The 13281-nt window shown below is 34.3% G+C and overlaps 1 long non-coding RNA gene across 1 annotated transcript; it reads left to right on the forward strand.

Moving 5' to 3' along the window:
- The first annotated feature begins 10934 nt into the window (after positions 1–10934).
- Positions 10935–12990, forward strand: LOC147791411 (uncharacterized). The gene is made up of 3 exons (XR_015422118.1): positions 10935–11072; positions 11926–11999; positions 12860–12990. It is a non-coding gene; the product is annotated as an uncharacterized LOC147791411 (long non-coding RNA).
- Positions 12991–13281: the final 291 nt, after the last annotated feature.

Here is a 13281-nt window from a genome sequence, read left to right on the forward strand (position 1 = left end):
TAAGTAACTAATTTTGATATCTAACCTAAGGGCTATAACTTGAATAGAAAATACAACTATCATACCTTCATTCTCATAGCCTATATAGTGACCCTACATGATTGTTTTACCTTCATCTAAAAAAACATAGCACTTTTGATAATTTAAAAAAATACTCAGTAAATAATCACACTGTTGCGGTCGAAAAATGCAAATACATGCAACGATCTCTACTTTTCAGTCTGGATAGAGTTGAATGTGTAAGATTTCTCTACACATGCACACATAGATCCACCTAGCAGACTCGTATACGTATCCTCTAAGTCTACTTGTTGGGCTAGCTTAAACTCACGTTGGCAGAAGCTATGGAGGGAAAGGAGCGTGCATTATACCACGACGTACATGATATCGTAGTTTATGTAGTGTAATATATGGAGGTTCATGCATCATACAACATTAATATCACAACATAGTTGCATCACATGACATAATCATATTATAGTACATCTTGTATCATTGCATAAACATAACATAACACAAAACGCATCAAACAATCATGAAAAATTCGTCATTCGTACATCATACAAGTCATTCAACCAAGCCAACATTAAAGCCATTTCGTAGGCGAAGTTATTAACGTATGGAAAATTAGAGTATCTTTGTTTAAGACCAACCTTGATCGGCACAAATGTGAGGATTGTTAAGCTATTCTTAGATATATTTATATTTTAAGTCTCTTCTTTCTACGGTAGAGTTGAAGCCTCAAGAAAAACAGCCCAATAAATAGTTCATACTCGCAATTGTGCTCCATACATTAAACCTATGATAATTACCCATACTATCAAGTTTGAATAGTTCATGACACTATGGGGTTCCGCTAACTTCCAGACGTCGTTACAGATTTGATATGGAAATCAAATGATATGGAAATCAACCCAAGGGAAAGTATGGAACGGATTACCTTGATGATCAAGATCAAGAGTAAAGAAAACTCGTTTCTAAACTCGTGATTCGAATCACTCCACAAGAGGTTTGATCAATACCACTTGAATGACTCTACATGCAAGTTCTAAACACAAGAATTTGCAAAGAAAGTTTAGCTCTCAACAAAGCTAAAATAGAAATTCTATTCTCAATTCCAAAATCTGATGTCTAATCAAAGAAAAGAAGACTTTATATAGCCTTTACAAACCTTAACCTATGTGATACATAACTCCAAAATTAAATGGGCTAGTAAATGAGAAATACCCATAACCTCCATATTAAAATGGCTAGTTAATGGTGGAATATAGTAACCTATGTGGGTTACCATATAACCTTAACTCCTATATTTAAAACTAGCTTAAATATGAAGACAAATAGTTAAACTATAATTAAATAATGCAAATAATAAAATGTGCTTATTAGTCATCCTTGGACTATTTGATATTCAGCGGAGTTCATTAAATGCAACTTAAAGTGCATTTAATTCATCTCTGTCTTGAAGCTCAACTTTGCATAACATATAAGGGAGGTCACCAACGTCTTCTAGAATTTCCTTTGATGAGCTCACCATAGCTTGAATATAACTGTATAAGGTTTGTTGTAGCTTCTTGGCTCTCGTCCTTGTAATTGGACCTTGAGGTATGGAAATTCCTTGGTCGTTGTTCATATCATTCTCCCTCTCTTGAGAAGGATTCGTCCTCGAATCCAAACCATCACCTATATCAAAAGGACTCAAATCAGCAACATTAAAAGTTGCACTAACACCGTACTTACCTGGTAAATCAATTTTATAAGCATTGTCATTGATGCGCTCAAGAACTTGAAAAGATCCATCTCCTCGTGGTAAAAGCTTAGATTTTCTTTGAGTAGGAAATCTTTCTTTTCGAAAATGCACCCAAACCCAATCTCCTGGCTTGAAGATGACAATCTTACGTCCTTTATTAATTCGGGTGGCAACCTTGGAATTTTGTTTCTCAATTTGTTCTTTTACTTGCTTGTGCAATTTATGAACAAACTCAACCTTGGCATTTGCATCAAAATTCACAAATTCTTTTGACGGTATAGGTAACAAGTCAATGGGGGTTAAAGGATTAAAGCCATAAACAATTTCAAAAGGTGTGCATTTAGTAGTGCTATGAACAACCTATTATATGCAAATTCTATAAATGGCAAACAATCCTCCCAAGTCTTAAGATTCTTATCAATAATAGCCCTAAGCATAGTAGTGATGGTTCTGTTAACAACTTCAGTTTGTCCATCCGTTTGAGGATGACAAGTAGTAGAGTATATGAGCTTAGTTCCTAACTTACCCCATAAAACACGCCAAAAGTGGACCGCAATAAACGATTTCATGCTCACTAAGTAGAATAAATGGGGTAATAAATGAGTAAATTGTGAATAAGAGTGCAATATTAACTACAAAAGGACTTAATATGACTCTACTATTAGAGAGTTATCAATAGCTCAACAATCCTCACATTTGTGCCGATCAAGGTAGGTCTTAAACAAAGATACTCTAATTTTCCATACGTTAATAACTTCGCCTACAAAATGGCTTTAATGTTGGCTTGGTTGAATGACTTGTATGATGTACGAATGACGAATTTTTCATGATTGTTGGATGTGTTTTGTGTTATGTTATGTTTATGCAATTATACAAGATGTACTATAATATGATTATGTCATGTTATGGAACTATGTTGTGATATTAATGTTGTATGATGCATGAACCTCCATATATTACACTACATAAACTATGATATCATGTACGTCGTGGTATTTTGCACGCTCCTTTCATGTGCCTTGGTCTCGAGTTGCGATATCGTCGTCAACCGTACCGGAATGTCTTGCCTTAACCTGAAAAATGTAGTAGCATATGACTTAGTATTTAAAGAAATACTCAGCAAGTGAGACCACTATTGAGGTTAAATGCAACAATCAGATGCAATGAAATGATGAGACCTATCTTTCGTTTCGTTTTCCCTACGATGCTGTCGTAACTGATAATTTTGGACGTGTACCATATACTCTACACAAAGCCCATACGTGCGAGTATGGGCTCACCAGCTAATTCACACACTGCTGGGCCACCTTCCTTATCTGGTGGGCATACTTTGGGAGCCCCTTAGGCCAGACACTCGCTAGAAGTAGTAACCGTCACGGCAGCACTATGCAGAGCATAACGATCGTTGTCCTGCCATTGGATGTACGCGTCCGTACCCTCATGATGGTATAAGGGGTATCCCTCCAAAATGCATGAGCACACATAATGCATGAGGTCCCAAAACTTTTCCATTTTCATTATCCTTTAATACAACCCCGCTAGCATTATGTACGTATCATATCATTTTTCATATCGTTTCAGATATCGTTCATCATTCATGTCATATCGTTTCTCATCCTTCAATTCTCAAATCATACATAATTCTAACGGGGTTATACTTCATGTCATTTATCGTAATTTTATGTCATTCATATCGTGCTGTATACACACAATTTAGGAGACCTAACATAACGTTCTATGCTTTTAACATAACATTTCATCATATATACATCATACCATAACATATTGCATCACAATGTCTCATATCATAAACGAGTCATAACATAAACACTTCATAGTCATATCGTTCTCTAACTTATCATAGCCTTAACGTTCTTTACTTATCACAGACATATCATTACGTTAACGTACCTTAGTCATCTCATCACAAGAACTTAACCTAACGCTATCGTTCTTTCAATCTATCACAAACATATCCCTTTCTACCCGTAGCCTAACTGTATTCTTCCATCAATCTCTCTTATCCATATCACTCCGGTATGTAACCTAATCTTAACGTTTCATGAACGTATTTTACTCCTATCGTTACATTTCGTTTTGTGCATCCTTCTCGTATCCTATCTCAAACATATCATTGAACACATCGTACCATAATTATTATTAAACAATTCACATATTATAACATATACATAACAAATAAGAAGCATATCGATCCACAGACAATTCACACATATCAATATATATGACACGTGTAGAATCACGGGGCACGTGTCAACAACAAATATAACCATGCTGATAGTAAGTTCACTTACTTGGCTAGCTTAAATCGTTGCCACGAATATATCTTTAATGAATGTTCGATTCCGTCCTTTGAAATCCGAGTCAACCTATGTGAGCCCAGAAAATCAGTTTCAAGTTTGAAATCTATAAATTATTTCTCTCATTTACATGGGTCCATTGTTAAAAGTCTTGAAATATAATCAATAATTATATTTTAATTAAAAATATTATTTTCCATGGTTACTGTTGTAGAAAGAAAAGTATATACAACTATTTAAGTTAGTCTGAGCTTTACTACTCTCTGTATTTACGATCTGCATTTACCTTTCCCTCTATGTTTAGTTTGTGGTTTTTAATTCCCTAATCTTTTTTTTTTTTTTTGTTCCTTGTGCCCTTTTCATTCTGTTCTCATGTATTCTAAATTTACGGTGGATCTATGTTTCCAAATATTTCTTTACCTCAATGTTTACTGTTCACAAAATTTCTTGGTCATTCTATTTTTAATCTATTCATTTGACTACTGATATAAATTTAATCTAATATTACTAATGATTTGCTAGAATTCATATGAATGATGGACATTTAGTTTCTAACTCAAAGCTAAACCATTGTAATAATTCAATGAAGATCTAACTATAATTGGCTGTGATTTCTAAAAAACAATAGGATAAAAGAAAATGAAGATTTAATGTATATCTTATTCACCGGATCTATCTTCACATAAATCTCACATGAATCAAGCTGAGTAAAAAGGTCATTCTCATTTTTAAGTAAATCTGAAGTTGTTTTTCTGTTTCTTTTTTTGCAAGGAACTGTTGCTTTGTGGCAGAAGGATGGGTTGAGGAGAGATAATTGTGGGGAGGGATAAAAGGTTAGTGGAGTAGGGGGAAATGTTGTTTTTTTGTTTATTTATTTATTTATTTTTATTATTATTATTTTAACTATTTTTTTATAATTATTTTATTTGTTTCTTTCTTTCTTTATTGTTGGGCTATTACATGAGCGGTGTCTGAAAAAGTACCACACATCCAACCTTACCCAGACTAGAAAGAGCTCAATGTCATGTTATATTGTTTTAAAGCTTAGGTCCTATCATGTATATGTTTGTTTGGATTATCTGACCCCAACAGTAGAGTTACTTATTGAGTATTTCTTCAAATACTAGCCACATACTACCCTTATATTTTAGGTAAAGGTAAAGCACCCCTACACATACGACCGTGATTCTAGAATGGTCATAGAAGCTAAGTTATGAGAGTAGTATGCATTGTTTTTCTTCATGGGTAGTTCAGGGTTCTCATCTTCGTACTGGAATCATGTTAATGTTTCTTTTCTAACGTTGATGGTACTTGTTATTTCTTATTTTTAAATTGAATGTGTAAATTCATAGCTTCATAAGAAAGATTCTAATGAGTATTTCGTTGAAGAATCGTACGTGTAGTGACACCTCTCATCCAGGTTAGTGAATGTAAGGCATTACCGTAATTTAAAAATAGAGACTATTGTCAACTAATCAAAATTTATTTGTTTATCGTAATAGAAGTTAGGATAATTCAACAAAACTAAAATGATTAATTGAGAGTGACGAACAAATAATCTACTAGTATGATTTGATTGTTCGAAAACTATTTATTGTCTTGCCAACATAATATTTTAATAGATCGAAAATAGAAAGTTTATAATTAAAATATATCAAAAAAAGAAAAAAGATGAACTTGAAAAATTGGAAGGCATCACTCCAAGACAATTTACTTAAAAGAAAGGCAAAGTAATGGACAAGCAAAGAGAGGTGTGTGACACATCCCAGAACTCCACCAATCAATACATTGCATAATCAAATATAAAAACATTAATTAGTCAATTTAATGACTTTTATTTCCTCCTCTTTTTTTTTTTTTTTTTTTTTTTACTCTTAATTTAAACTTTATTCTCCACTTGCAACCATAAAAAGTCAAACCTTCAAGATTTGATCCATTCAAAAACATTATATTTCCTTTGTTGTTCATTCTTAATCAATCCCAAAAAAATCATATCAACTCTACCAATAGTTTCTCTTTAACTATTCAAATAGTGTAGTTTTGCATGTCAATAACTAAACTTAAATTTCTACTAATCATAATTTAGAAATAATGTTTAGGTTAAATATTTATCTTTGTATAAGTTTTTTTTAATTATATTTTTCTTTATGATCGAAACAGTAAACCCAAGTTAAATAAATTGTTAAACAATGAATGTATATGTCAACTATCGATGAAAATGTCACGGTTGTATCAGTTATTTACGTGAGGGACCATTACCTAATAAATTAAAGTAAAAAAAAAAAAAAAAAAAAACGGAATGAAATTGACCTACAAGAAATTAATATCCATATATTTATTTATTTATTTTTAAATTCAAATCCAACATTATAGTCAATGATATAATCCAATCCAATGATATATGTTCATTTTGGTTAATATTCTACATTTTATTAAAAAGATAGGTTTCATATTTATAATTTAAATTTCATGTGAAATAAATTTAATTCTTTTAATTAAAGTAGATTTTAAAAATTAAGAGGTAGAATTTATAATTATTTTAAATTAAGTCATTACTACACCTAAGAATCTTGAAACAAATACAAATTTACTTCTCAATACAAGAATGTTTACTCTACTTCATGTGTTCCACGTGTTTATGCTCTGTAAGTACATGATCGACAAGACTCTAGTGATATATTATGAGCCTTTGCAGTTAGACAAAAGCTCGAGTAAAGAAAAAAAATATCTATATAGATTTTAGTTCGATAAGACATGAAATTGCACATTAGAGAGATAACATTTATCACATGAAAATGATGATGGAGAAGTTCCTAGAGTTATTCCAAGCTTAAGATGTGTGTGTTATTTCTCAATCTTCATACTATCATTTCTTTTATTTCTAGCTAACGCCAATTTGGAGAACATGATGAAGAAAAAAGAAAATGGAGGAAGTCGATTTGGAGTTAGTTTTGGAAGTATTCCTCAACGAGTAGGATAAAACGAACATCAACTCAAGAAATTTAGTGAACCCTGCCCATGTCATTATTATGACTATTTGCATGTATTATGTGATGCTATGCTATGTTATAAATTACGCTATCTCGTATTATGTATTGTTATAAGCTATGCTATAATACGACTATACCATGTGTACCATCTTGTGGAATTATATTTATGATATTGATGATATGATGCATAAAACTTCATACACCAAGTTTTGTAAATTATGTTAATTAGGGAAGATATGACAATTATTACGGATGCATGTCTCACAAACTTTGTATGTCATGAATTAATGGAGGTATGACTTGAATCATAAACTTATGCCATGGTTTTAAGCTATGGGGACCTCATGCATTTATGTGCGTCATTTGCACCAGGATACTTTCCCATTGTGATTAATACGAATGCGTACATTACGATATCTATTTTTGTCGTGATATTACGTGGGTCCTTTCTCCATGTGGTTTCCGGTAGCATGAGCGTGCATTAACCCGATGAATGAGGCCTAGGGAATATATACATGAGTCTATCTGGTGAGACTATGTGCACGTGCATGGGCCGTGTGTATAAAAGTACTACACATTCAACCCTGCTCGGACTGAGTATAAAGTCATGTCATGATGGTTTTATGAAATGATAGGTCCCACCATATTGCATTTGATTGCATTTTTCTTACTTCAACAGTGGGGTTACTTATGGATTATTTCTTAAAATACTAAGTCGCATGTTACTCTTCTTTCTTAGGTACAGGTAAGGTACTCTCGTATGGATGTGCCGGCGTCGCGGTGAAGGCCATGAGATCAAAGCTAGGGTATTGTGTTCATGTTTGTTTTAGTAGTCCTTAGGTTATATCACACCATCGCCTTATTTTTTTTATCTCATTTAAATTCACATTAGCTATTTTTTGCTATATTGTTCATAGCAATATTGTTTTAATGAATTTATTATGAATGTTTAAGTCCACGACATCGTTTATGAAATATTTTCATAGACTTTTCCACATGTATTAGCCATGTCATGCATGTAGTAGTATCTATATTTGATTAGGAAAATTAGGGTCGTATAGGCCTAGCCTTGTCACTACCTACAGTACCACAAATGGCACCATCGATGCCTGTAGTAGTGTCGGTCCCCACTACGACTACCCTAATGTGGGAGACCTTTCGTTTAATAAATATAGACTATGACAACCAAATAACGAGCATAGGCAACCAACAACCCTAAGATGATGCAAGAGATGAAATAATTATGAAATTGTAAGAGAAACAGCCTTTGTATCATCAATTGGACTGTTAAAGATCACGTGTTTGTTTAGATTGCTATCAGCTAATATCTAATTAAACCTCGTTGTAGTTAGGAGTTGATTTAGTTTTAATTTGTTTACTGGTTTGTTACTGCAGATTTCTAGGTAGATTTTTTAATATCTTTTTATATTCTCTCTATATATTTAGACATTTCTTGGTCTTCATAATACAATTTTCTCCTCAACCATTCAATCACTCATTCTTTCACTAAAAAATTGGTATCAAAGCCGTCTTCTTAAGGATCTGTGAGATCAAAATGGAAGAAGAATCCAGTTTTTTAGCTGTTGCACCACCAGTCTTCGATGGAGACAATTATCAAATGTGAAAAGTTCGTATGGAGACTTATTTGGAGGCTTTGGATCTTTGGGAAGTAATAGAAGAGGATTACGAGGTCCCTCCACTTCCAGCAAATCCTATTGTAGCAAAAATCAAAGCACATAAGGAAAAGAAGACAAGAAAATCAAAGACAAAAGCTTGCCTATTTGCAGCCGTATCTCAAATGATCTTCATGCGAATAATGTCTCTCAAAACAGGAAAGGAAATCTGGGATTACCTCAAGGCGGAATATGAAGGAGATGAGAGGATTCGTGGAATAAAAGTCCTGAATTTGATTAGGGATTTTGAGTTTGTTGAAAATAACAATGGGTCTGATACCAACTTGTAGAAAATAGACGCTCGCTCTGAAATCAACTTGTTTAAATAACTCTCACGAACCTGTGAAGGAGGTGTCAAGAGGGGAGAGACAAGGGAACAAAAGAAATTATGAAAAAGTTATTTTCTATTACACTGTACACTTTGCTTTCTTCTCTTGTTCTTGCTCTCTGCCTCTTGCATTTTACAATAAAAACGAATCAATTTATAGGGTTTCTAAGATATAAAATTAGTTATCCCATCGTCCATTCTCTCCTGGAATGATTCTTGGCCCTTTATATTTTCTTTGGCCTTTTCACTCAAATTTCAAAAGTCTTACTAAGTTTAACAAAATAAAAAACTACCCTTCTCTTCTTTTTTTCATTTAAGTTTATTCCAACAAAACTCCCCCACATAAACTTCAATGCTCTTGTCGTCTGCCATGCCAATCGTCTTCTTGTATTTGTCAAAAAGTACTTTCGGTAGCGGTTTTGTAAAGATGTCCGCAACTTGATCCTGACTTGCCACATGCAGCAATTTCACGTTTCCTTCCTTCACATGATCTCAGATTAAATTTAATCGAACATCAATGTGTTTGCTTCTTTCACGGTTTACTAGGTTCTTGGCCAACTCAATTGCTGATTTGTTGTCAACTTGTATTACGGTTGCACCTCGATGCTTTTGCTCCATCTTACTCAACAAGTTTCTAAGCCATATTGCGTGACACACACATCAAGATGCTGCTACATACTCAGCTTCACACGTCGAGAGTGTCACGATCGGTTGCTTCTTTGAAAGCCAAGTAAATGCTGTGTTGCCGATGAAGAATACATAACCCGATGTACTTTTTCGATCGTCTATGTCTCCGCACCAATCACTGTCAGAGTAATCGACTAACTTGTAATATTCTATTTTTCAGTAGAATAACCCAAGTGACAATGTTCCTTGGACGTATCGAGAACTCGCTTCAACGCCTTTCAATATGAATAAATTGGCTCCTCCATGAACCGGCTTATTATGCCAACACTTAATGAATGATCTAGCCTTGTGCATGTAAGATTGTGAAGGCTTCCCACCAGGCTTCTGTACCTATTTGCATCTACTCGTTCTCCTTCATCGTACTTTGAGAGCTTTGCACCTGGTTCCATTGGTGTAGATACCGGGTTGCAATTTTTCATCTTGTACTTCTTCAAAATTTCCTTTGCATATTTCTCTTGTGATATAAAAATACATGTTTCTCCTTGTTTAACCTCCAAACCGAGGAAAAACATTAACAAGCTCAAGTCTGTCATCTCAAATTCTCGCGTCATTGTGCTTTTAAACTCTTCTATCATTTCATTATTGTTGCCTGAGAAGATGAGGTCATCGACATAGAGAGCGACAAGTATCACATCGCCTCCACTCTTCTTTGTATAATGTGAATGTTCGTGGGGACATTGCTTGTACCCGTTCTCCTTGAAGTATGTGTCGATACGAGTATTCCATCCTCGTGGTGCTTGTTTCAACCCGTAAAGCGCCTTCTTCAATTTTAGTACCTTCTTCTCTTCTCCAATTTTCACATACCCGGGAGGTTGTACGAGGTATACTTCTTCTTTAAGCACACCATTCAAGAATGCTGACTTGACATCCATTTGAAAAATCGGCCATTTGAATTAGGCTGCTTGGGAAATGATCAATCAGATTGTCTCCATTCTAGCGACGGGAACAAACACTTCGTCATAGTCGATTCCCGCCTTTTGCTTGTATCCCTTCGCAACAAGTCGCGCTGTAACGACCCGAAAAAAAAAAGATAATAATAATAAGTAAATAATAATTATAAAAAAATAAAATAAAATAAAATAAAATAAAAAAAAGTAAATTATCGACTCTCTCTCTCCACCTTCCCCAAATATCTCCCCAACCCCTCCAACTGTAAAATGATCTGCAAAAAAAACAAGAAAGAAACAGAAACAAAAATGGCAGATTTTGGGAAGGGAAAAATGGGAGAAAGAAACATAGGAAAGATCACAGATTTTGGGGAGAAGAATTGGAGATGACCTTCACTTCAGGCAGATCTAATAGGAATGGAAAGAGATAGAAAAGTCATCGGTAAGTTAGATCTCATTTTCTTTTATTTTTGCACGAGATAGAAAAGTTATCTTAGATCTCTCTTTCAATTATTTAGATTTTTGGATATGGGATCGAAAATCAAAATTGGGTGTGTCAATTGCATCTAAATTGAATCATCATTTTGAGGAAAGAGAAGAAAATCATAATGGATGGATGCATAGCCATTTTTTTTAGTCAAGGAAAAATTAAAATAGATTGGAAATGGTTAATGACAGTAGTTTTAGGAAAGAAAAGAAAAATTCAAAATCATTTATCGAATTAATTAGAATCAGATTTCCACCTACATTAACCAGTTATTTAGATGTTAATTAGCAGTTAGAAATCATGTCACATCTTTGAATGAGATCATAGATCTTCTTCTTTGTACCATTATTGAGAATTAGATCAACCCTTCATTTACTAAAGTGTTAGAATTAAATAGGGAAGAAAAGAATTGAACAGGAATTAAACAAGAGGTTTGGAAAAGAATTAAACCGAGAGAGGTTTGAAATGAATTAAACAGAGAGAGAGGTAAAGAAAAATATATATACATATATTTAATTAAGTACAAAAAAGAAGAAAAGAAAGAGGTAAAGGAAAGGAAATTATATATATTTAACTAATTAAATACAGGAAAGAAAAGAGAGAGACAGTGGGGGAGGAAAATGGAAGATTTGGTAAACAGAAACAATTGTACAGAGTAAATACATAGAGTAAAAAAAAAAAAAAAAAAAAAGATACCAAGATATATACAATACTCATAAAGTCTTTAATGCTCGCATGAAGTTTAGCACATGAACCCCTGTAGGAGTTAGATAATTAAACATGAAATTGATGTTATGGATTCTTATAGGTTGGCTTGGATACAAAGGGAAAAATCGAACTTTCATTAAGGATAAATTGGTCACACCCGTATAAGCTAACCAGGTAAGTGGTCTTACTATAGGATAGGCTAAAAATTGTATGAGTTATGATGTTGTATGAACTATGTCGTACGGTGCGGTATATGAGTTATGATGATATATGAGTTATGATGATGTGTGAGTTATGATGCTTGATGATATGCGTAATATATATATATTTCAATGATTGACGTACTTGATATGTTTGATGCACTTTGTGGCAATATGATGAGTATGATGATTGCGTGACGTTTACCTTAATATGATGATGTATTCCATATTGAGCATGTTATATGATGATGAGTGTCATATTGCATCATGTCGTTAGATCGACATAGGACACAACCCTTAGAGCGTGAAAATGATATTAATATAAATATCCACGAGTATGTGTTACCTAGAGTAACAAAGAGATGAGACTAGAGGGTTGTGTCAGAAGAGACATTATGATGGATTTAGAGGGACCTCATGCATATTGTATGTTCATAAGCATAGGGCTACTTCCCCTAGAGATGATGAGTGCGGACGCGCACCGTATGATGAGCGCATATGCGCACAGGTGCGAAAGCACACAGATGAGGGTGTTCATGAGGTGCATGACACTATGGGGTTCCGCTGACCTCCGGACGTCGCTACAGATTAGCTTGACCAGAGGGTCCAGGGGGTGTGCGAGCGCCCTGGAGATTCACACTCGCACGTGTGAGTCGTGTGTAGGGAAGTACTACACATCCAATTTATCCGAGACTGGAGGCCACCCCTAAGATGATTAGAGATAGGTCCCTAAATCATGATTGCATGTGTTTGCATTTGCATGCCCCCCTATAGTGGGGCCACTTACTGAGTATTCTTTGAAATACTCAGGCCGTGTGCCACTTCATTTTTCAGGTAAAGGCAAGGTGCACTTGTACGGAGGACGGCGGCATCGCGAGTAGAGACTGTGGCACGTGCATAGGGTAGACTCATATTTAAATTTCTAGTCTTAAGTTAGAATCGGTTGTTTTGCATTCCATTGTTTTAAATTATTTTGTATTTGTTTTTGTTCTCTAAATTTTAGTATTTCATATTTAAACACGTAAGACCATGGCTGTGTTTTTCAGAGAAGAAGTTGTTTTAAACGTTTTTTTTCTGAAATTTTCGTTATCAATTATGTTCATGTAAGAGTTATATTTCCGCATTATAGATGAGCATGAGACGTTAGTAGCGACTCTGAGTATGTGGAAATTTAGGGTCGTTACACGCGCCTTGTACCGTTCAATCTCGCCTTGAGCATTCATCTTTTTCTTGAATACCCACTTCCCACCTATGGG

This window comes from Cucurbita pepo, chromosome 8, assembly GCF_057944985.1.
Source record: "Cucurbita pepo subsp. pepo isolate OVF chromosome 8, ASM5794498v1, whole genome shotgun sequence".
In the NCBI taxonomy this organism is placed as follows: Eukaryota; Viridiplantae; Streptophyta; class Magnoliopsida; order Cucurbitales; family Cucurbitaceae; genus Cucurbita; species Cucurbita pepo.